Source organism: Antechinus flavipes, chromosome 3, assembly GCF_016432865.1.
Source record: "Antechinus flavipes isolate AdamAnt ecotype Samford, QLD, Australia chromosome 3, AdamAnt_v2, whole genome shotgun sequence".
Classification (NCBI taxonomy): Eukaryota; Metazoa; Chordata; class Mammalia; order Dasyuromorphia; family Dasyuridae; genus Antechinus; species Antechinus flavipes.
The window spans coordinates 515,802,311-515,825,264 of NC_067400.1; the positions used below are offsets into that span (position 1 = coordinate 515,802,311).

The 22,954-nt window shown below is 39.5% G+C and overlaps 1 protein-coding gene across 3 annotated transcripts in view; it reads left to right on the plus strand.

The window, feature by feature from the left end:
• PAK1 (p21 (RAC1) activated kinase 1) overlaps positions 1-22,954 on the plus strand; it is a 192,419-nt gene that overhangs the window by 69,284 nt on the left and 100,181 nt on the right. The window contains exon 1 of one of the 3 annotated variants that reach the window (XM_051987056.1): positions 13,227-13,532. The exons of the other annotated variants lie outside the window; for them this stretch is intronic. The gene's annotated coding sequence lies outside the window, so the exon portion shown is untranslated. Of the gene's footprint in view, positions 1-13,226; positions 13,533-22,954 lie in introns of those variants that run through there. 3 annotated transcript variants of the gene reach the window in all.

The following is a 22,954-nucleotide window of genomic DNA, read 5'->3' on the forward strand; positions in this document are numbered from 1 at the left end:
AAGGAGATGGAGTGTGTCCTATGTGAAGAACAGAGAGAAGACCAATCTGGCTGGATTGGAGAGTGAAGGAAGGGGCAGTGATGTCCTTGGCAGGGATACTGTGATGGTTTGCCACTTCCTTCTCCAGCTCATTTTACAAATGAGGAAATGGAGGCAAACAGAGTTAAGTGATTTTCTCAGGGTTACATAACTAATGAGTGTCTGAGGGCAGCTTTAAACTCTGGAAGGTGAGTCCTCCCGACTCCAGACCTGGTGCTCCATAACTACTGCCTCCTGTAATTACTTAGATGAGAGGTGATGAGAACCTAAGCAGTATATTGTTAAGTGGAGAGAAAGGATTATATGTAAGAGATATCTCAGCGGTAGAAAGAGTGATTTTTAGCAACTGACTGGATTTGTGGGGTGAGGGATAATGAGGAGTCAAGAATGAGACCAACGTTATAAATTTGGGAGACTAGAATAGTGGTGATGTCTTCTATGAAAAGAACAAAATTTGGACAAAGAGAACATTTCCAGAAAGGATAATGCATACGGTATTAGGTAAGCTGAATTTGTGGTGACTCTGCCACATCCAGTTTGGTATGTCCAGTGGGCAATTGGTGCTTGGAGAAAAAACCAGGATAGAATGTGTGGATTGAGTAATCATCAGTGTAGAGATGATCATTCAATCCCCGGGAGCTAATTAAGTCCCTGACAGAGTATATAGAGGAAAAAAGTAGAGACCTAGAATAGAGCTTGGGTGATCACATGCAGCATTTCATTCCTTGGTAAGTTTGTAAACTCCTAGCAGGCAGGGGCCACCTGTTATGTCTCTCATGCATTTCTGATAGCACCTAGGAAAGTGACTAACAAACACATAGCAATGACACTAATAAGCACTGGAAATAGTTTAGGAATTAGGAGAATGGGGCCATTACTGCAAACTTAATACAGCTTGGCAGTCAAAAATGCTACCTCTGTTTTAGGCTGCATTACAAGAACCAGAATCCAGAATTAGGGCAATGCCAGCCCCTTTGTCCTCTGCCCTGTTCAGTCCATAATCTGGAGCACCCCACAGTTGTAGATGACATATTTCAGGAAGAACAGTCTTTTTATACCTTCTTCTTATCCACATCTGACTATAATTCAGTGATGATACTGTTCTGTTCTTCCCACAAGAGAGCCCACATTCTGACTCTGCATTTTCACTGGCTGGCTGTTCTCCATGCCTAGAATTCTCTCCTTTATCTCTGATGGTTTTCCTGCTTCCTTCAGATCTCAGCTATAACCCTGTCTTCAACAAGAAAACTTACCCTAGTTCTCCTTAATGTTAGCATTTTTCCTCTTGTTTATAATTTGCCACATCTAGACATATCTATCTATCTACATCTATATCTATATTAGTCAGAGGTTGGATATACATCTGTGGGGATGCTTTTTCTTTTAGAGGTTGGACTAATTGACCTTTGAAGTCCCTTCTAATGATGAGATTTTGTGATTCTGTGATTTCCAGTTCTGAAACTAGTTATCTTGTAAATTTACTTCCCTTCTGGGGCTTGTGTTTCCTCAGATGAAAAATTTTGCCTTCTGAGAGCCCAGGTTTTCTGACAAAATGACTAAAAAGAAAATCAGATAAATTACATTTATTTTGAAATTCTAGTGTTCATAATAATACTAGCTTGCATTTATGTAGCATATATTCTCAGTCAGACATTGTGCTAAGCATTTTATAAATATTTTCATTTCATTTGATTCTTATAGCAACAGGGAGATGAGTGTTATTATTATCCCCATTTCACAGATGAGGAAACTGAGGCAATTGGAGCTTACATACTTGACCAGGGTCACACAATAAGTGTCTGAGGCTTTATTTGAACTCAGATCTTCCTAGTTCTAAGCCTAGTGCCCTATCGAGTGTATTACCTAACAGTCCCCAAATTGTCTTTTACATCTTTGCTCCCAAATGACCATGTTGTGTTTTAATGAAGCAGGTTACTGTTGTTTCCACAAGACATGAATTTGGCTTGTGTATTTGCTTGTCATGTAGACTGTGGGCAAAGCTGCTTTTCCTCTCTAAGATTTACTTTATCTGTACTGCAAAATGGAGCTAACAATGTCCCTGTATACTTTGCAGGACAGTTGAGAAGAGCAAATGCAGATATACATAGGCTATTTGTTATTATTTTAGACTCTCTAGGCCTGATGCTTATTTTAACAGATGCCATAAATACCTTTCCTGAGGGTTTATAATGCTGGAACAGCAGAAGTGGGTTTTTAGAATAAAATTAACGACAACTAAGTTGTTTGTAAATCCTGGAACATTTTGGAATTCTATTATCTTGTCAAAACAGAAGATGGGAACAACTCATTAACATATTAATTATTGAAGTTGAAAGAATCATCATTTCAAGTTCAAAACATGACAGACAGGGGCCCTTTTAATGAGTTTCTAACCTTCAACACTACTAAAATGTCTCTTCTCATTCTAATTACACCACAAACTGCATTTGAGTCTTAAATCAGGACTCTTGATAATTGGAATGGGAAGTTGCCCTGTTAAGTTCGCTGAGGGCTGGCACTATTTAGTTTGACTTGGAGTGAAGAAATCTGAGTTCTAATACTACCATTGCCACCTGTTACCTTTGTCAGTCATATTACCTAATTTTTCATAGGATTGAATGTAAAATTATGTAGGTGGATAAAAAAAAAAATCAACTATCAAAATATAAGATAAGGGAGAGATGATTAGACAAACATTTATGTGAAAAGTCAACTAGAATTTTTAAAGTATCTACTATGTTCCAGGTGCCAAGCTAAGCATCGATGATAAAAGGAAAAGTAAAACACAAATGTTACTCTCTTTTTTGCCCCAAATTCATTTTATTTGAAGAAACAGAATAAGCAAAAAGAAAAACAGAAAAGCAATACAAAACAAAATGAAACAAAACAAAAGAGTCATGTGCCCAGCAGAACATCAGAGAAGATTCAAAATATGTAACAATAAATACCAATTTAAGAAAGTGTATATATTAGTAGAGGAAATTATATTCATGAGTGTCTATCTTTTTTTTTTACTTCCTTGTAAACTGTTCTTTTGTTCTCTATCATACACCTTATTTACATTATTCTTTTTTCTTCCCTTCATCTCCCATCCCCACCCCCAAAGGATATATTTATATATACATATATAGATATATACATACACATAGACACAATATCTCCCTTTCATCCCCACTACCCCCAAAGAAGCTACAGTTAAGAAAAAAAAAAAATATATATATATATATGTAGAGAAAGAGAGAGAGAGAGAGAGAGAGAGAGAGAGAGAGAGAGAGAGAGAGAGAGAGAGATACCCTAATACACACGTGTTTTCTCTCCCTGCTAACTCTTTTATTAAATTCTGCTCCATAACTTGGCTTACTATTGGTTAATCTTCCCCCACCAAGGGATTCCTTCCTTGTCTTCTTCCTTCACCCTTTGTTTCCCTATCTACTTGTTCTTCCTCATTATTTCTTCATAGATTTTGGAGAGTGCTATATCCTTCATGGTATATATATATATATAGTGTTGCCTATTGAACCCATTCTCAATGCGAGTAGGACAAACCCTACTCTCAAGGAGCTCATAGTCTAATGAAGGAGATAATATAGAAACAAGATATATAACAGGATGAAGTGGAAATAATCAATAGAAGGAGAGCACTTAGATTAAGGAGGACAAAGAAAGGCTTCCTGTAGAAGATGGAATTTTGGCTGACATTTAAAGGAAGCCAGGGAAGGGAATAGGTAAAGATGAGTAGTCAGAATATGGAATGTGGTGGTGATGAGGAATAGCAAGGCATTCAGGATTACTCCTTAACAGAATATGTGTGTGGGGGAAAGAGAGAGTAACGTAAAAAGATTGGAAAGGTAGGAAAAGGCCAGTTTAGGAGCAGCTTTGAATCCTAGAGGATTATAAAATCTTTGAAGGTGATAGGGAATCACTGGAATATTTTTGAAAAGGAGGGTAATGTGGTCAAATCTGAGCTTTAGAAAGATCATCTTGACATCTACATCTGAAGGACCAACTAGAGTGATTAAAGACTTTGAGAGAGGGATACCAACCAGCAGGCAGTTGCAGTAGTCAACTTTGAGGTTATGAAGATCTGTAGCCAGGTGGTTGTAGTATCCTAGAAGAGAAGGTATAGAAGAGATTTTACAAAACCAAAATGAATAGGATTTGACTATTGGTTGCATATGAAAGTAAAAGAAGGGTAAGGAATTAAGGATGACATCTAGATTATGAGCTTGGGTGACTGGGAAGATGGTGGTACCCTTGAGAGTAACAGAGAAGTTAGGAAGAGATGAGAGTTGGGGGAAAGATAATAAGTTCCATTTTAGAGTTGTTGGGCTTAAGATGCCTACAGGACATCTAGTTTGAAATGTCTAATAGGCAGATGGAAAAGGAAGACTATAGAGCAAGAGATATTAGGGTTGAATGAGCAGATCTGAGAGTCATCTGCATAGAGATGACTAAATTGGAAACTGAGAGCTGATCAGATCGCCAAATGAAATCATGTAGAAAGAGAGACCATATAAGATTTAACAGTATGATGATGATCCAAGAAGAACAGATAATCCTGGACTACATTGAGAGGCATAATCTCCAGAAAAAGAAAGGTTATAGAGTTTGTCTTAGTCAGATCCCATCTCTAAAATATTGTGTCTAGTTCTGGGCATTTCATTTTTTTTTTAATAACTTTTTATTGATAGAACTCATGCTAGGGTAATTTTTTACAACATTATCCCTTGCATTCACTTCTGTTCCGATTTTTCCCCTCTCTCCCTCCACCCCCTCCCCCAGATGGCAAGCAATCCTTTACATGTTGAATAGGTTACAGTATATCCTGGATACAATATACGTGTGCAGAACCGAACAGTTTTCTTGTTGCACAGGGAGAATTGAATTTAGGAGGTATAAATAGCCCGGGAAGAAAAACAAAAATGCAAGCAGTTTATATTCATCTCCCAGTGTTCTTTCTTTGGGTGTAGCTGCTTCTGTCCATCCTTGATCAATTGAAACTGAATTAGCTCTCTTTATCGAAGAGATCCACTTCCATCAGAATACATCCTCAAACAGTATCGTTGTTGAGGTATATAATGATCTCCTGGTTCTGCTCATTTCACTTAGCATCAGTTCATGTAAGTCTCGCCAGTCTTTTCTGTATTCATCCTGCTGGTCATTCCTTACAGAACAATAATATTCCATAATGTTCATATACCACAATTTACTCAACCATTCTCCAATTGATGGGCATCCATGGGCATTTCATTTTTGGAGGACCACTGAAAAGCTAGAACATGATGAGAGGAGGAGCAAAACTGGGATGATGAAGACTTGGGAAATTATGGCATCTCACATTGATGTAACCAAGTGGGTATATTTAGTTTAGAAAAAAGATAGCTTAATAAGGTTGTGGGAGATAGCAGGAAAAGGGCAGGGAGAAGCAGATATCTGAAGATGTGTTATGGAGGAGAGATTAGACTTGTTCCCTTTGGTCCTATAAGATACAAACTAGAAGCAATGACAGAATAGAGAGAATGATGAATTTAATCTTAGGAAGACCCTAATTAAAATCCTGCCTCACACACCTTCTTAGCTGTGTGGTCCTGGGCAAATCACTTAATTTCTTCCCGCTCCTGAGTGATAGAGATGACAATAGCACCTATCTCATAGGTTGTTATAAGGATCAAATGATAAAATATCCATAAAATGTTTTATAAATCTTAGCACCATATACATGTTAGCTATTGTTATTAGTGACACCAATTCCCTTGTTATTTACTTATGTATGTGATGTGGAAAAGTTACAGGGAGATATTTTTGCCTACTATATATCATATTATGGCTTGAAGGTGATCTTTGTTTCTCAGAACTCTAACTTTGTGTGAGTGTATCATGAACACCTTTAGGCTGTCTGGTGACGCCTATAGAATTCCTCTCAGAATAATATTTTTAAATGCATAAAAATTAATATACAAAGATAACTAATTATGATGAAATACAGTTATCAAAAATATGTAAAAAATAATACGTAAAAAACTAATTCATGGACCCCAAGTTAAGTGGGACTTATGTTCCAGTAGATCCTTTCAGATCGGAAAGTTCCATTTTTTCCTGCTATATAAAGAACTATTATAATTAGTTTTGTACATATGAATCCTTCTCACTTTTCTGTGATTTGGAGGGGACGGTATTGGCCTATTAATGATTTTGTTAGTTCAGAGAGCTTAAGCACAGTTTAATATCTTTTTTGGCCACAAACCCAAATTGCTTTCTAGATGGTCTGGACTAGTTCATAGTTCTACCAACAGTACATTAATGTGCTTGTTTTCTCATATCCCCTCTGGCATTTGTCATTTTCCTTTTTTGTCAACTTTGCCAATTTGATGGGTATGAGATAGAACCTCAAAGTTGCTTTAATTTTAGTACTCTAATTATCAACAATTTGGTGCATTTTTCTCCCATAGGGCTATGGATAGCTTATATTTCTTCCTCTGAAAATTTCCTATTCATTTTTTTTTTTTTTTTGCTTTATGTATTAATAGGTGAAAGGGTGTTAATCTTATAAAGATGAATCAATTCCTTATATATCTTGGAAATGAGATATTTTATTTTGTCAGAAAAATTTGCTGCAAAGATTTTTTTTTTCTCAGTTGCTTGTTTACTTTCTAATTTTAGCTGCGTTGGTCTTATTTGTGGAAAGATTTCTTAATTTTATGTAATCAAAATCTCGCGTTTTTTCTTCGGTGATCTTCTCTATCCTTTATTTGGTCATGAACTCTTCCCCATCCATAGATCCGAAAAGTAATTTCTTTCTTGCTCCTCTAATTTATGACGTTATCGTTTTTTGTCTAAGTCATGTACACTTTGGATCTTATGTTGCTATATGGTATGATTTGTTGATCTGTGTCTAGTTTTTTGCCAGAGTGTTTTTAATTTTCCTAGGAGTTTTTGTTGTAACCTCAGAAAATCAAGTCTTTGAATTTTTCAAACATTCAATATGAGTTCATTTGCTTTTGTATACTTTGTTCCTAATTTGGTCCACTGATCAATCTTTTTCTTAATCAGTATCAAATAATTTTGATGATTGCTACTTTTCAATATACTTATAGGTTCCCTTCTTTTCCACTTTTTTTCATTTTCCTGGAAGTTGTTGCCCTTTGATTCCTACAGATGACTTGGCATTTAAAAAAATACCTCTATGATCCATGATAATTTAATTAGTATGTATTTAACAATACATTAATTTAAATAGCATTTAAATATTTTTATATTGTTTTGGCCTACTCATGAACAATTAATATTTCTCCCAATTATTTAGATCTGTTTTTATTTACATAAAGAATAGTTATATGTGTATGTCTTGGTCGGTAAACTTTTAAGTGTTTCTTTTATCCTGTAGTTATGTTAAATGCAATCACCCTAATTTTTTAGATGAGAAAGTAAGGCTAGGAGAGATTGTGACTTGTCTACAATCACACAGTGTCTTAGGTGGAATTTGAACTTTTGAATTCTAAATTTACCATTCTGGCCATTATGATATGATTATGATGCCTCAAAAAATAGTGAAACCAGAAGTAGGAGTGATAGGAAATAGGTAATAAGTTTGAATTTAGACATCTTGAGCTGCTGATGGGACTTCCAGGTAAAGATCCTTGGATCATGGGTTTAGTCATTAAAGATCATATAATTCAATTTCCTCATTTTATAATTCTTAACTGACTTGTCCAAAATCACACAGCAAAGCAAGAAACTGGAACTTGAATGCGTTCTCTGACTTCCAAATCTAGTTTATCTTACTATAACATCCAAGTCCTAAAGTGTCCCTCAGGCAACCAAAAATTCAAGTGTGGAGTTCATAAGTAATTGATGGCTGCTAGACAGAGTTATTGTTATTCGGTCATTTCAGCCTTCATGACCCCATTTCGGATTTTCTTGGTAAAGGTACTAGAGTGGTTGACTATTTCCTTTTCCAGCTCATTTTACAACTGAGGAAACTGAGGCAAACATAGTTAAATGACATGTTCAGCTAGTAAGTGTTTGAAATCAGATTTGAACTCAGGAAGATGAGTCTTTTTGAACCCAGGCCTGGCACTCTATCTTCTCATCACTTAATTGCCTTAGACAGTAGTAAGATATAAAGATTTTCCTTTTCTCCCCACTCCTTGCCATCCCTTGAATTGGTTCATAGAGTCATAATATCCTAAATATATTTTTGAAAAGGCACTTTGAAGGACCTCTATTTCCACCTCTTTATTTTACATAGAAAGAAACAAGCCTGGAGCTATTAGTTATGTGATTCATGTAACTTCACTCTGATAATAAGCATCAGAAATGGGATTCTGATCCTTGAACAGATCTATTTCTATTATACCTGCTCTAAAGAGCAGGGGCTGGGGGGAAAAACCCAACCATGCTTGTAACATAATGGCAAGGAAGGAGTATCATGATAAAAGATAAAGGATGCTGGTCTCTAAGACCCAGTGGCTTTTGAGGTTGGCAACTTGAAATGTAAGTATAATATGTGAACTAGCTTGTTAATTTTTCTCTGTTCTATAGCTAACTGTTTGCTATTGTATCTGCTATTGTTAGCTGTGCCTTCAATGTTATTGTGTATCTAATATGGGGATAATATTAAAATTGAGAGGAGACTTGAATCTTTTGGGTGGGAGAGTCAAGATTTAAATAGATATGAACTGATGGGTAGAATGGTATAGTAGAAATTCAGAGGACTTGGGTTTAAATCTGCTCTCTGCTGTTCATTAGCCCTGTCTCACTGCATTTTTGTGAGGATCAGAGGATAGTAGACTTTAAGCTGGAAAGGACTTCGTAGCCATTCATTTCCACTCCCCCATTTTATAGATGAAGAAACTTAATCAGAAGTAAGTTGTTTAAGTGCTGTGACTTATTCATGGGTAACATGGTAGTTAAGTGGCAAGGCCAGAATTTAAACCATATCCTCTCTTTTCTAAATCCAGCACACGCTGCCATTTTTACTCAAGGAAGGAAGTGTCTATCAAGGTCAGTAGAAGTGTCAACTATGATGATAAAGATGGAATTTAGCAGGGATTAAAACAGGTTCAATTTTAGACATGTGATACGGCAGTCAAAAAAAAGCAAAACCCCACAATATGTGATTGCTTTCCTGGAACTGTGATATTTGCATGCGCTCTCCCTCCACTGATACAAATTGTTAATCACCAGCACACAGAGACACCTTCCTGTCTTTCACGATTCTGGTTTCTCTTTTTCTGTGATTAGAGCATTCACCCACTCAACATGGTGCAGGCTTTCTTTGGCTCTTTTGAGTATCTCAGAGTTATGTGCTAATGTACCACTTGGGTGATACCATTGGAAATATCTCTCATTCTCAATACATGAGTGGTCCACTTCCTGGCAGACTCAATACATATTCCACAGCATGTTTTATTCTATGGGTTTTTTTGTTTGTTTGTTTGTTTTCAGGTGTTCAGGCATCCAGGGAAGGTAATTTAGTAGTCATGATTGGTAACATAATGTTGTAGCCTGATCATGTCTGGCTAAAGGATGGGAAGGCTCGTAACCAAGCACCTCTCCTGCCCCATTGAGCTCTCCTTTGGAGACTACACATAAATTGATAGACTGCATTAAGAGAAGCATCACATCCAAAGCAAAGGGAATATATTCCATCTTCTTCTGCCTTGGTCTTACCACATCTGGAATAGTAGAAGAATTGGAGTTTAAATTCAGTTTCAGACATAGACTAGCTGTGTGATCTTGGGAAGTCATTTATCTTCTGTTTGCCTCAGTTTTCTTATTTGTAAAATGGCAATAATAATAGCACCTAACTCCTGGAATTGTTATGAGATAATAATTGTAAAGCACTTAGCACAGTGCCTAATACTTAGTAAATACTATATAAATGCAAATTATTGTTATTATTGTTATTATTCATTATTTTCAAATAATGAAAGAGGAAGTAACCCTATCTCCTGAACCCTGGACTCTGCTCAGTAGCCTAGGAGCTACATTAAAATGTACACTGACAAACTAGACTATATCCAGGAGGAATAACCAGGATGAAAAATGGTCTAGAAATGGTACATCATAAATTGAAAGTTTTGAAGGTCATGGAAAAGTCCTCCAGTAGGACTAGGTAGTACCTACCAGGTAGGTACATGTTTATATATAGTCCCAGAGGGCAGGATTAGGACAAGTGATAGAAGATACAGAGAGGCAGCCCAAATAAATTCTTACCTGAACATTTATCCCTCAATCAGTTCCCTGACAAGTCCAGATCCAGCCTTTACTTGAATTGATGAGCTAGATGGCAGAGCAGATAGAGCATTAGACAAAGAATGAGGAAAGAACTGGATTCAAATTCAGTCTCAAACACTAATCTGGGGTGTAGGTATAGATTCAGGTTGGTATGATGTTCTTGTTGAGGATCAGTCACATCTGGGATGGCCATTTTATTTCCCTCATTGAGCCTGCCCTATGAAGAGTCATAATAAGTGGCCACCTTTATGTGATGCTTGATTTGCAGAGGGAAAATTCTTTCCTTCCCAACAATATAAATGATATTTGATGAATCATATTACCTCAGTGTTCAAATCTGGCCTGAGACACTTGACACTTACTAGCTTTATAATCCTGGGCAAGTCACTTAACCCTGACTGCTTTGACCCCAAATTTTAATAACTATATTTCAATATAATTGATTTCCTTTGAAATCCTATATATTACATACATTTAAAAACATTCTGGTGGAACTCTGTAGGTTTCTTCACAATGCCAAAAGGGTCCACAAAACAAAAAGGTGTTAAGAGCCTCTGCCCTAAACCCATTTTTTTCCCTCCAAATTTCCATTTTTCCACTATGACCTTGAAGTCATTCCACACATTTCAGGATCCTTAGGCACTCTGTTCCCCACCCCTTTATCCAGGCAACTGACAAATCCTGTAATTTCTCCCCAAGACATCCTTAGCATCTTTTCCTTTCTCTTTGTTTACGTGGCTACTTCTCTTGTGCATCACCTCTCATTGTTGCTATATTGTATGAGAACCCTTACAGTAGAAAGGCTGACAAAAAGACTTGTAATTGTTCTCCTTGCTTCTACTCTAGCCAGTCCACCTTCCACACAATTGTCAAATGAATCTTTCTAAGGCTCAGGTCCCTATTCTGTCCCCAAAATCTTAGTGGCTCTGTATTGCTTCTTCCTGAGATGTAATATAAAGGCCTCCTCTCCCTACCCCTAAATTTAAGGCTTTCGAGAGTCTGACTCATACTTATTCTTCAATTTAATTGAATTTAGGCAAACATTTATAAGAACCTACTATGTAGAGTAACAACACCTCACAAGCTTATAGGGCTTTAAAACTTGTCAGATTTGATTCTCACAAAAATACAGAGATATAAAATGAAAATGAAATAATCCTTTCAACCAAAAGACTTGGTATCTATTTGGGGATGCAATAAGTACACCCACAAGTATAGCAAAAGAAAAAAAATTAGAAAGAAGAAATGACCAAAGTGGATCAGGGAAAGCTTTATAGTGAAGAGAGTACCTGAGTTGTTTTGAAAAAAGACAAAAGATTTCTGAGTGTCAGAGTTGAGAAGAAGGATATTCCAGGTATGAGGAATAACTTGTGAATATACTGGGAAGAAGATGCAGTATCAAAGGAGAGGGGGACTGTGATTGGTCCATTTTTATGGTTCTGGAAGGGGAGTAGGATGAAAGAAGACTGAAATGGTAGGTAAGATCTAGATCATGGAAGACCTGCAATGTCAGCTTAAGAAGATTTTTTCCCCCTCCTCTCTCTCTTGAAGGCAACAGTGAGCCCTGAAAGGTTTTTGAGTTAGGTGTTTTTTAGGGAAATTATTTTGGCAACTGCACATGGTGGACAGGTTGGAGTCAGGGAGACCATTTTGGAAACTGCTCAGTAAGGCAGGATATAGGTAATAAGAATCTGACCTGGCATCTCATCTCCATGCCTTTTCACAGGCTATCTCCCTCCTCAGCTGTCTTTTAGTTTCCTTCCTTAAGAAGTCTTAGCCTCTTTCGGGGTTCAGTTCAGGTGCCCCTTCTATGCTGAGCCTTTCCTGAGCTCTTCCTCCTCCTCCTCTTGTCTCCTCCCCCTCCCCTTGGTAATACTCTTTCCTTCCTCAAATTATCTTGCTGTCGACTTGTAACCATAGGCTAAACATTAAAAGCGTTCTCTTCCCCATCCTCCATCTCAAATAATAAACACTCAACCTCCTTGATTGTTTGGTTGGGTTGAGCCCCGGTTCCTGTCAATAAATATTTGTTGCATTTAATTTCTTGGCCACTCCCTCCCCCCAAAAAAACCTGATTTTCACCTCATAGGGTTGTTCAAAGGATTTAGAACTGTAAGGATCAGTCGATAGAGAAGATCCATTCCAAAGTCTTCAGGTAATATTTGAAGAAACTGAACCAAAGTGTAGTGACTTGAAGGTCATTCAGAGGCAGGATTAGGATTTGAATCTTTTAATTTAAAAATACAGCTCTTTTTCCATTGCTGCATCAAACTCTTTCCCCTCCCCTACACCCTCCGCCCCCCCCCCCCCCCCCCCCCCCCCACACACACACTCGCCTTTAGGGAAGGGATTGATCATACATTCATTTGTTCGCCCATCATCTCTCAAGCATGCTAGGTTCAGCTTTGTGCTGGGGGTTAGGGCGTGGGGGGCGGTGTTGATATCAAGATGAATAACTTTAGATGCTTTTAGAATCAAGGCATTTTAGCGCTTTGAAGGGATCCTAAAACCCAGAAAGAGATTAAGAGATGGTTTCTCCTTCCTCTCCTTCCCTTTACTGGGCGTGGGGAGGTGGGTGCGATTTTTCAGTGGCGTCCTAGGAACATCGAGTTTTATTCCTGGGTGGGCAGAAAGTTGATGATTAATTGATGTCCCAGGGTAGTCCTTCCATGTTTTTTGTGCTGCTGGGCGAGACCGGAGTACGCCCCTTGGGGGCAGCTTTTGCGTGGAGATGAAAATCTCATCCAGCTGAATCCTCTGTCCAGTCTGGCTCGGGGATGAAATAAGGGAGAGGCGGGGAGGAGAAACTGCTTCCCCCAGCTCGTTGGCTGGAGAAAGGAGGAGGCTCCAGTTGGGTCTGTGGTTTACTCTTCCCTCCGCCCCTTCTGCTTCACCCCTCCCCCCTCCCACCTTTGCCAACCGCGACTCGGCTCCTCCTGTTGGGCGCTGTAACCCTACCCGGCCGGACTGGAGCTGGGCGAGCTACGCGCATCAGCTCGGGGAAGCCGAGCTCTGTCCAGGCCGGGCTAGGAGAAGGAGGCAGCGGGCCGGGTGGGCTGGCTCCGCGTGCGCCGACTGCGGCAGAGGGAGACCTGCGGGCCGGCGCCTCTACCTAGCCTCGCCTTGTGCTCCAGCTCCAGGCTGGGGCGCGGGGCGTGCGAGCTGCCTTCGTTTCTGCTGCGCTATACGAGCCTGGCTGGGCCAGGCCAGGGAAAGGGACGGGACATGCTGGGGCAGGCTCCTCGCTGCGCCAGGTAATTCCCACTGCGGGCAGCTCTCGGGGGCCTCCCGGGGGGAGGGGAGAGGGCTGGTGCGGCTGCGGGGACCCTCTTGGGGCTAGATGAGCTCCGGTGCTGGAGGTGGGACTGCCTCCGCCCTTGCACCCCAGCAGTTTATCCCGGGGGTCTTTGTAGAAGCCTCGACTTAGGAGAATCTCCGGGTTCTAGGATTGTTGCGCTTTTCCTCCGGGAGGGACTGATTGGCCACTTCTCCCTTCCCCCAGCATTCTGGGGATATTCTGGGGGTCTTGCAAAATGGGACCTCGGATTCAGGTTTTGAGGCTCCCTTTTTAAAGGTTCCTTGGAAGGGGCTGGGAAGGGGCCCCACATTTGCCGATTCCTTGGGGGTTCTCGACTGATAAATCAGTTATCGTGATAAGCTCCTGGATGGGACAGATGAAAACCTGGCCTGGAATGCGTCTGTCCCAAGCCCCGCACAGGTGCCCGTTGCAGTACTAGGGTGCACAGGTTCGAGGGTGGGGAGAAGCACCCTGGGAAAGGCAAGGGGAAGCCGTGCTTTTGGGGAACTACTCTTCTGAGCGAAGCTGTTTGCACTAAACCACTTCCTTTTCTGGGAGCTGGGCGCCCTGCGTCCCTGGAGGGGCCCAGACCAGGCTTTTTCCCCTTTCAGATTGACTGACCATTGATTCTGTTTGAGCTAAGAGTTTCCTTAGGGGGTGAGAGTGAGATCAGAGCTTGGGGTGGGGTTAGTTTCCATCAATGTCCAGCCAAAGAGGAAGAACAATGGATTTTGAATCTAAAGACCTGGCTACTAATGCTAATTTTGCACTTATTATCTGTCTGACCTTGTTTAAGTTATTTCTTTCTGAGTCTCAGTTTCTCCCAGGTAGGATATGGAGATTGGGCTAAATGATCTCTAAGGTCACATTCAACTCTAAAATCAGACTTCCTGAGGTCCTTCTCCCCTAGCAGGCAGAGACAGATGTAGGAATAGGACTCAGGTGTCCTACCCCTTAGATTAAATGCCTTTTCTCAGAGTCAGGCTTGGAATCTGCTATCCTCCAGCATGTCCAAGACTCAGTGACTTCATGGTGAGGGGAATGCTGATGTTTATTTTTTTGGGGGGGGTGAGGGGGATTCGTGAAAGAGTGTATGTTGATGCAGTAAACTGTTCTTTGCCTCTGAGCTAATGACAGGTTTAACAGCTTCATTAATTTATTTATTGAACAAAAGTTTCTATAGAAAGTAAGTCCTTCCCCTTTGACCTCGTTATCTCATTTATAAAATGGAATTGCGACTTTTAAAATGTTTTCTTGTGTCTTGGACTTCTTTAGTCACCTTGCAAAGCCTGTGGAATCTCTCAACATCATATTTTTAAATGCATAAAACAAAACATGTAGAATCACATAGGAAATATTGAATTTATATTGAAATGCACTTATATATGTTTCAACTGCCAAAGTCTTGGCCCCCAGGTTAAGAAACCCCTCAGACCAGTTGATCCTGAAATTCTCCCAGCTCTAAAAATGTTTGTTCTGAGGTAAAGTACCTTTCAGCACTTGCATTCCATATTCTAAGATCTTTTCTACCTTGAACATTACATATTTTAGGGAAATGGGGAAGGGGAAGGAGAAGAGTCTAGCTGGGCTTGGTGATGAAGCAGCCGTTTTCTGTTTGAGAAGGAGATCCAATACCTCTTGTGTCTTGTCCTCAGGGAGCTTACCAGCTGTAAGGACTGCCTAGCAAGTGATTATTGAAATCTACTAGGCTAGCTGGGTGTGAGGATAGACAGAAAAAAGTCTCTGATGGGAAGAGGAAAAAAACTTGGGAGATTTCTAAAATTCTTTCCTTCCTCTTTTGTTATCCTGGTCAAGAAATATGGAAGCGTTGATTGTTTTCTCACTTGATGGCTATAGACCTTCAAGGGTCTTCACACTATTCCTTCCACTTCCATTATCCCGTTTCTCTTTCCTTTCTATTTGACCTCTTTATTTTCATCTTTTTTGTCCACCCATTCATCCTTCCCTTTTCCCTTTTTACCTCTTCCCATCTCTTCCTTTTTCTCCTTCCTCTGTCCATCTTTCCCATCCCCATTTATTATTATTTTCTTTTTTTATCTCTCCCTCTCCTATTATCCTCTTTTCCTTTTCTCTCACTTCTTTTCCCTACTTCTTTCTCCTTGCCTTTTCTCTTTCCACTTCCTTCCATCTTGTCTCTTACCTCTTACTCTTCCCTCTTCTCTCTTCTAAATACTTATTCTCATCCCATTCACCCTCCTTATTCATTACTCTTTTCAGCTTCTCACTGTCTTTCTCCTTCCACTTTCTTCTCTTCTTGTCATTCTTACTTCTTCTTTTCTCCATTGTCCTCTCTCTATTAGCCACCCCCATTTCTAGTAACTGCCAAGCTCCCCTTCCTTTAGAAGTCACTTTCAAAGGAAGAAACTTTCTTTAGAAAGTTTCTGCTTAGGCTTCCCTCTTAACCAGAAGTTTTCTCTTTGTAGAGACTTCTAGGATTATGTTTGGGCAGCCTTGTGCCTACCCAGCTTCTTAGCACTGTCCCTTCTTCCCCATATCCCCATCTGCCTATTCGGTGCCCTCTCTTCCTCACTGATCACTTGCTACTTTCACTTCACCACAGTGCAGTGAAAAAACACTGACTTTGGAGTTGAAGGATGTGAGTTCAAGTCTATGTTCTGCTTTTTTTTTTTTTTAAGAGTCCTATTCATTATTTTTTTTAATCTAATATTTTTCAATTATCAAACATTTATTTTCTCCCTAGTTCCCTACTCATTGGAAAAAAAAAGAAAAATAAAACCTTTATAATACATTGCACAGCTAGAGTAAAACAACTTGCTCTGTCTACTTTTTATGATGTGTGATCTTATTGGCAAATTTCTTCTTTATAGCCTCACTACAAAAAGAGGTGGTTGTGACTGTATGGCATTTTGGTAGTTTTCATCTCTGACTTTCTCTATTATAAGTCCCCTTCGGACTCCAAATCCTATAATTCCTAAGTCTGCTTCTGTTTTGAGAAAAACAGCAGAGGTGAGTGAGTAAATGGACACAGGAAATGAGTGGTAGGAAGCTGGTGAGCAATTTCTGAATCTGCACTGACTCTTTAGGGGCTGCCTAGATAGAGGTCCAGGTTCCAAGTTCTAAATTCACTAAGGACTTCCAGTCTCAAAGATTGTTCATGGAAAGACTTGTTATTAGTGGTCTAGAACTGGATTATGTGGCATCTGACTATAGAAGGAATACCAACAAGTCTGTAGCAGCTTTGAAAGATTATTCTCAATGGCAAGGTGGTGGTGGCCTGTCTACTCTTGGATCAGGTAGATTAAAATTTGCAGTTATTGTTTTCTCCTTTCTCTCTCCCTATCTCTCAACCCACAAGGAAGTGACAGCTTTGATACTGGGGTGGAAGGCCTGGGTTCCATTTTTGGCTTGTCACAATGTAGTATGTGAGAAAGATGTGTGAGCTGGATAGGCTACAGGAGGTCAGTTTAAGGGATAACACTGGGCAAATCACCTTGAACCTGATTTAATTCAATAAACATAATAATAATAATTATTATTAACAATAATCATAAAATAATCATTTACTTTTAAGGCTTCTTGTGATGACCAAATAAGATAATGTATTTAAGGGATCTTTTTTGTTTGTTTTTTTAGTTAACAAAAATCCTCACCTTCCACTGAGAAAGAAAGCAGAATTAAAAACACTATTACAAACATGTATAGATAAGCAAAACAAATTCCCTCATTGGCCATGTCCAGAAAACAATAGATCTCAGCCTGTACTAGTTGTCCCTATTAGGAATGGGTAGCATGTCATATGATGAGTCTTCTGGGATTGTGGCTGGCCATTGCATTCGTTGATCAGAGTTTCTAAGTCTTTCAATGTTGTTTGTCTTTGTATTATTTCTGTTACATTATAAACTGTTTTCCTGGTTCTGTTCACTTCCCTCTGTTTGGATTAAGGGCTCTTTTGTTTTCTCTGCGCCTCAACTCCCTGGCATCTCTCACTCATCTGATTTCATGGCAATTTATACTTACAGTGTCCTAAGACAGAGAACTGCAAGTAACCAACTTCTTATTTTATAGATGAAGAAACTAAAGTCACTATTCCCTCCACTGCTTAGAATCTCTACTAGCTACACCCCTTGTATGACCTTGCTGGGGACACCTTCAGGGTTCAAGTTTTTAATAAATATTTGTTGAATTGGTTAGGTGATTTGATTGCTGGCGGATTTTTTTTTTTTTTTTTTTAGGAAGATCAAAGGAAATTCAGGAGCTGGAGGGTCATCTGAGCACTCAGACCAAACTCCTTTTCCATTGAGTCATTTGACTTTAGGAGACTTTTCTATTCCTATACTACCAGCAGCTGTGGAGTGAGCCTGGGAAAGTCTGGCTCTAGGGGGTACCCAGTGCCCATGGGCCTCAAGCCAGAGCCTTCACCACTGTTGGATTTAGCTGGGATTGAGTCTAAAAAGAGACTCTTATCTAGTATTAGTAGGATGGAGAGAGCTTTACACTGGGAATTGGGAGAATCACTCCTTATTTTCTAGTTACTAACTTTGATGATCTTGAGCAGGTCTCTTCCTGCTCCTCTCCCCCCTTTTTTACTTCTTCATTTTTCTAATCTGTCAAATAAGGAATTTGGATTATAGTATTCTAAGATGTTTCAGCTTTAACATCCTATATAGCTGCCCTTTTTTGTGGTCTTTTTCCATCACTAACATTCTGCATTAAGGTCTCTTATAACCCTAAGGTTGTCTGTTGCAAATTCTCTATGCCTCTGACATTCTGTATTCTCTATTCTAAGACCCCTCTCGGCTCCGACAATCTGTGTTCTCAAGCCCCTTTCAGTTCTGACATTCTGTGATCTAAGCCCCATCCACTCTACCAGATCTATATTTTAAGGCTTCTTCCAGCTTTTAATAGCTTAGATTCTGATTGCTTACCCACCAAATTTGCATTGATGAGATGGGGAAAAGCCGGTTGGTCGGCCTCGGTGCCCTGGCCAGACACACAATCCTTAGCTTGGAAGAGAAGCAGGGTTGCAGCATGTTAACTTCTCCTCCTGGCTCAGGGCCATTTGGATGGCTCAGTGCTGAGCTGAGCTGAGCCGAGCTCCCTCTGTGACTCACCACATCGCGGAATTGTGTGACATAGGCAAATTTTTCTTCTCTACCCCTTACTCCCCCACCTCTCTTTCTTAAAGTCAGCTTCTGGCTGGTAGAATCATGAAGGTCCAGAGTGTGTATCAGGCTGCAAGGATGAGCCCTTCCTAGCTAGGGAGGCAAGAAAAACAGGCAACTCAGTGGCTGATTGGGGAGTGAAGAGAGGGTGGTATGCAATAGCATCACAATACCAGGTTTTAGGTCAAGAGGGGACTATACAATCATCTAGTCCTGAAGTTCTTAATTTGGGATTTTAGGGACTACATGAATTTGGATGGATAAAAATGCATTTTGATTTTTATAACCTGTAACTTATATTTAGCATTTCCTTTAATTATTTCAGAACATTTTCTTTTTTTTTTTTTTTTTTTTTGAGAAAGGGGATCCATAGGCATCAACAAACTTCCACAGGGATCCATAACACATAAAAAAGTTAAGAATTGTTGGTTCTGTAGATGAGGAAACAGAGACCCAGAGTAGAGATTCACATTCAGGGCCTCTGGCCTCAGAGCTAGTGCTATGTATTACAGCAGAGAGCCTTTTGAGCAGAGAGCTGGCTTGCCATCACAAGTTTCCTTTTGTCACCTTGGCAAGCGAGACCACAAGCTTCCTTATCTGTAAAAGAAGGAATCTTCATCGACGCCCTAGATGGGAAGCAATTTTGGTGCAGAAGAAAAAAATACTGAGCTTGAACTTAATAGACCTGGTTTCACATCAAAGTTCTGACATTTGTTGGCTGTATGATTTTGAGAAAGTCATGTCCATCATCTTGAACCCTGTTCTTTCACTTATAAAAAGAGTATTTTAGGCTAGGTGATTTCTAGGGTCCCTTTGAAGTCTTAGATTCTATGATTCTGGGAAAAGCATGAAAAGGAGTTGAGGAGGGTAGGATCATACCACATCGTGTGTGAGTTCTAGGAAGGCAGAATGGACCTTGTGCCCAATGGGGGACTTAAGGCAGTTTTTGAGTAGGAGATGAACATAGGCCTGTGGATCAGGAGAATTAATCTGGCAGTTGTGTATAAAAGGTGGAAAACCTGGAGGCCATTGCAATGACCTAAGCTAGTTATTGGAAATAGTGTGTGCTAAGATGGTGACAGTAAGAATAGAAGGCAAAAGCAGCTGAGTCAAAAGTTAAGTGCTTTCTAGGACCTAGCATTGTGCTACATCTTGAGAATGTGAAGAAAGGCAGGAACTCGGAATATAAGTAATCTCAGCAAAATCTCCTTTTCTTGAAGAAGCATTTCTGGGTCTTTTTTAATCATCCCTTTCTTTTCTTTGGGATCAATTTTTCTTTCTGTATCTTGTTTGTACATGGTTGTTTCCATGTTTTCTCCTTCATTAGATTGTGAGTTCCTTGAGAGCAATGTATATCTTTTGCCTACTATGCTGAGCACATAGTAGGTACTTAATGTTTATTGATTTAAATTTAAATGTTTATTGATTTAACTAGCATATCACTACCATCATCTAGGATTTGAGAAGTGGCATAAAAGTCAAGATAGAGAACATGAGAATGGGAGCAGCTATGAATTCAAATCTAGTCTGTCACTTTCTGGCGGTGTGACCTGGACAAGTCACTTAACCCTGTTTGCCTCAGTTTTCTCAACTGTAAAATGAGCTGGAGAAGGAAGTGGCAAATCATTCCAGTATCTTTGCCAAAAAACCCCAAATGGGGTCACAGAGAGTCAGGCACAATTGAAAAAAATTGAACAACTTAATGGAAAAAGAAGATTGATTGATCCCATGGGGTGAGAAAGAGAGATAATGGATGAACTAGTAGCTAAAAAAAATCAGGTGGCCTCTAGCCTGCTTTTGGATTTATAGCAAGAGAGAAGAGCGCCACAGGATGAGATACCATGAGTTGGTTGTGGATGGATTCCTCTATGGATGGGTTGTTTTATCAGAGAGAGAAAAATGATACTTTGGATCACAGCAGCAACTATTGTTCACAGTCCTAGGGAATCCCCCAGGCTCACTTGCTGTTTTTTGGAATTTAATGGTAGAATAAATCAGAGATCATCTGGTCCAGCCTGGCCTTAATAGAAATTCCCTTTTGAATATCCTTAATAAATAGTCACCTAGTTTTCACTTGAAGAATTCTAGTATTGGGGAATTTGCAGCCCATTATATTTTTGGATACTTTTAATTCTTAAAAAGTGTTTTTTAAAATATATTAAAATTCCATGGGAAACTGGAAGAGGAAAGAGTTCACTTTTCAGCTGGGGTGAATTAGGGAAGGCTTTAGGAAGAAGTGACACTTGACTTGGACCTTGAAGGAAAGGAGGACAGATGGAGACCAAGAACATTTCCAACGCAGGGAAGTAGACAAGAGGGCTGGAGGAAACAGAAGGCAAGAGTTTGGTCAGATAGTAGAGCTTTTGAAGTCCAATGTTGAATGAGATACAGTTGGGTTAAAGAGTGTGGAGCGATATTGCTTTCTTGCTGTGGCCAGACCTGTATACGTTGTGTGTACAAACCTGCATTATAAACTGGGAAGAATCATATTTGAAGAGAAGACACTGCCCTTTGGTCTTGGGGAGCTCCCTATCTAGTAGGAAGGATGAGAGGTAGACATACATCATTCCATAAGGAGTGTTTCCTTAGCTTAGGGGCAAGAGAGAGCTCATCTAGATGGAAGATCATAAAAGGCTTCCTGGAGAAGGTACAAGGCCTGGAAGGACAGATTGGATCTCTACAAGTAGAAAGAGTGGTATGCAAGATCAGTGTGAGTAAAAGCACTCACACTATGAGCATTTCAGGAATGGCGAAGAGTCCTTTCTATTATTATTGGGGGAAGACCATTTTTTTCAACTAATTCAACCCACACCATTGCCTGAGTCATGTTGGAAAGAGTTACTCTTTGGTGTCAGAATTCCACTTCTGACATGTACCATCAGGCAAGTTATGTCACTTCCCTAGCCTTCAGGTTCCTCCTGATAAGTGATAAACTAAGAGATCTCTTGCGCTTTGAGTCTGTGATCCTGTGGTCTCCCTTACACTGATCAAGTCATTTTCCCTGCTAACCTTTAGGGGCTCCCTATTGCCTCCTGAATAAATTTCAAACTCCTGATTCAGTCAAGGCCTTGAATGTAACTTTCATTCTGTCAGTTCTACTGACTCAACTTAACTCTAAAGTCCATGAGGCAGAAGACTAGGGAACCAGCTGGGGCATTTGCGATTTGAGAATAAGTTTCAGATAGAGGGGATTTTGGGGGCTCATCTTTTCCAGCCTTTCGATTCGAAGGTGTGGAAACTCATTTCCAGAGGAAGAGGCAAGCTTGAGGGTAGAATGCCTTAGGAAGAAGTGGTTTTTCCCTTATTTTTTTTAGGAAATACTAGATACCTATTCAAGGTTTCTTCCAATTCCCAGATTCTCTGAATCTGATTCTATCTGGCTTCAAACTTTGGTATGTTCAGTTTGACCAAACTGGACTACTCTTTATCATCCATTCTCCTACTCTGTGGATAGATTCAGAGTCAAGAGTGTGTTTTCCTTTTTTAATTTTGAAAATAATTTATTTTTCTCTCTGTATATAGATGAATATGCATATATGTATGTATTGTATGTACATACATGTATACATAAATATGTGTGTAAATAAATGAATACACAAATTACATGTGTTTATATACTATTCTAATGATATAAGCATATACTGTACATATGTGTGTTGTATATATGCATATGCAGATATACAAATTACACACATGTTGTTTGTCTAGATACTACTGTGCTATATATACACACATGTGCATATATGTATTTGTACATACATATATATGTATTCATGTGTGTGTGTGCATATACAAAATTGCAATTCCATATATTCATTTTGGGTAGCTAAATGCCATACTGTTAGAACACCAGACCTGAAGTCAGGAGGACTCACTCCTCTTCCTGAGTTCAAATATGGTCTCAGACAATGGTTAGCTGTGTGCCACTGGGCAAGTCACTTAATCTTTTTTGCCCTAGTTTCCTCATCTGTAAAATAGGCTAGAGAAGGAAATGGCAAAGCATTTCAGTATATTTGCCAAGAAAACCCCAAAGGTGGTCAGGGAGAGTTAGACATGACTAAAATGATTGAATAATAAAAACGACATATATCCATTTAAGAATATCATTCAAAGGTTCCTAGGACCCCCAAAAGAGTAAGATACCCTATTGTGGAGGGGGCATTCTTGAATATAGAATGCAGGCCATTGGATCATAGGCTTAGAGCTAGATGAGACCTTAGAGCTATTATAATCC